Source organism: Bos indicus, chromosome X (genome assembly GCF_029378745.1).
Source record: "Bos indicus isolate NIAB-ARS_2022 breed Sahiwal x Tharparkar chromosome X, NIAB-ARS_B.indTharparkar_mat_pri_1.0, whole genome shotgun sequence".
NCBI lineage: Eukaryota > Metazoa > Chordata > Mammalia > Artiodactyla > Bovidae > Bos > Bos indicus.
In genome coordinates this window covers 80,941,392-80,942,875 of record NC_091789.1, presented here as the reverse complement: position 1 = coordinate 80,942,875, position 1,484 = coordinate 80,941,392, and the positions used below count along the sequence as shown (strand labels likewise).

Sequence of the window (1,484 nt, the reverse complement as noted above, 5' to 3'; positions counted from 1 at the left end):
TGAGTAGGGAGGCAGGCAAGAGGAAGTTCCTAGAGGATAAAAAGTTGAAGTTAGAGCTTGAATAACATGAGTTCTTGGAGCTTACCAGGTGAAAAGGATTGGGGGAACAGAGTGTAGAAAGCAGAGGGAATAGCATGTACACACACAAGAGGCAGAATTTTCAAAAACCTGAAAAATTTCAAACTTATTGCAGGAAAGAATGCAAAGGAGTGGGAAGAGCTAGAGATAGTGACTCTCTACCATTCACAGCTAAGTAGCCCAGATTCAAGATGTTGCTTTTTTTTAAATTGAAGGATAATTGCTTTGCAATGTTGTTTTGGTTTCTGCCATACAACAATGCAAATTAGCCATAACTATCGACATATCCAATGGGCTTCCCTGGTGGCTCAGTTGTCTGGTAAAGAATTTGCCTTCAAGGCAGGAGATCCAGGTTTGACCCCTGGATTGGGAAGATCCCCTGGAGAAGGGAAAGGCAACTCACTCCAGTATTCTTGCCTGGAGAATTCTGTGGACAGAGGAGCCTAGTGGGCTACAGTCCATGGGGTCACAAAGAGTCAGACACAACTGAGCCACTTACACTTTCACTTTCAGGGGCTTCCCTGGTGGCTCAGACAGTAATGAATGAATCTGCCTGCAACGCAGGAGATTCAGGTTCGATCCTTGAATTAAGAATATCTCCTGGAGAAGGAAATGGCAACCCACTCCAGTATTCTTGCCTGGAGAATTCCATAGACAGAGGAGCCTGGTGGACTACAGTCCATGGGGTTACAAAGAGTTGGACACAACTGAGCGACTAACATCTTCACTTTCTTTTAACCCAGTGTCCATTCCAACACTATTTACAATAGCCAGGACTTAGAAGCAACCCAGATGTCCATCGGCAGATGAAGAGGTAAAAAAAATTGTGGTTCATATATACAAGTGTGCAGTGGAAGTGTTAGTCACTCAGTCGTGTCTGACTCTTTGTGACCCCATGAACTGTAGCCCACCAGGTTCCTCTGTCCACAGAACTCTCCAGGCAAGAATATTGTATTGGGTTGCCATTTTCTTCTCCAGGGGGGTCTTCCCAACCCAGGGATTGAATCCAGGTCTCCTGCACTGTGGGCAGATTTTTTACTGTCTGAACCAACAGGGAAGCCTTAAAAATTATGGAACAGTTCATGAATTTGTGTGTCATCCTTACACAGGGACCATGTTAATTTTCTCTGTATCATTCCAACTTTAGAATATGTGTTGCCGAATTATACAAGAGGTTTCTTTTTATCCTGAGTAATTGCAAAAAGTTTTAAACAAGAGAGTGCACAATCAGCTTAACATGTTAAAAAGACCACTCTGATTACTATGTGGAAGGTAGACTGAAGGGTTTGGGCCACAGTGGTGACAATCATGATGGAGAAAAGTGGATTGATTGAGAATGAGGTATTGAAGAAAATCGCTCAGATTTGGCAGTTGACTAGAAATAGAAAGAAAGTACTCAAGGATGC

General features: G+C 43.1%; 1 non-coding gene across 1 annotated transcript; it reads right to left on the bottom strand.

The window, feature by feature from the left end:
- Positions 1-1,142: 1,142 nt before the first annotated feature.
- LOC139181757 (U6 spliceosomal RNA) lies at positions 1,143-1,247 on the bottom strand. Its single transcript, XR_011565500.1, has one exon. It is a non-coding gene; the product is annotated as a U6 spliceosomal RNA (small nuclear RNA).
- Between the last annotated feature and the right edge of the window lie 237 nt (positions 1,248-1,484).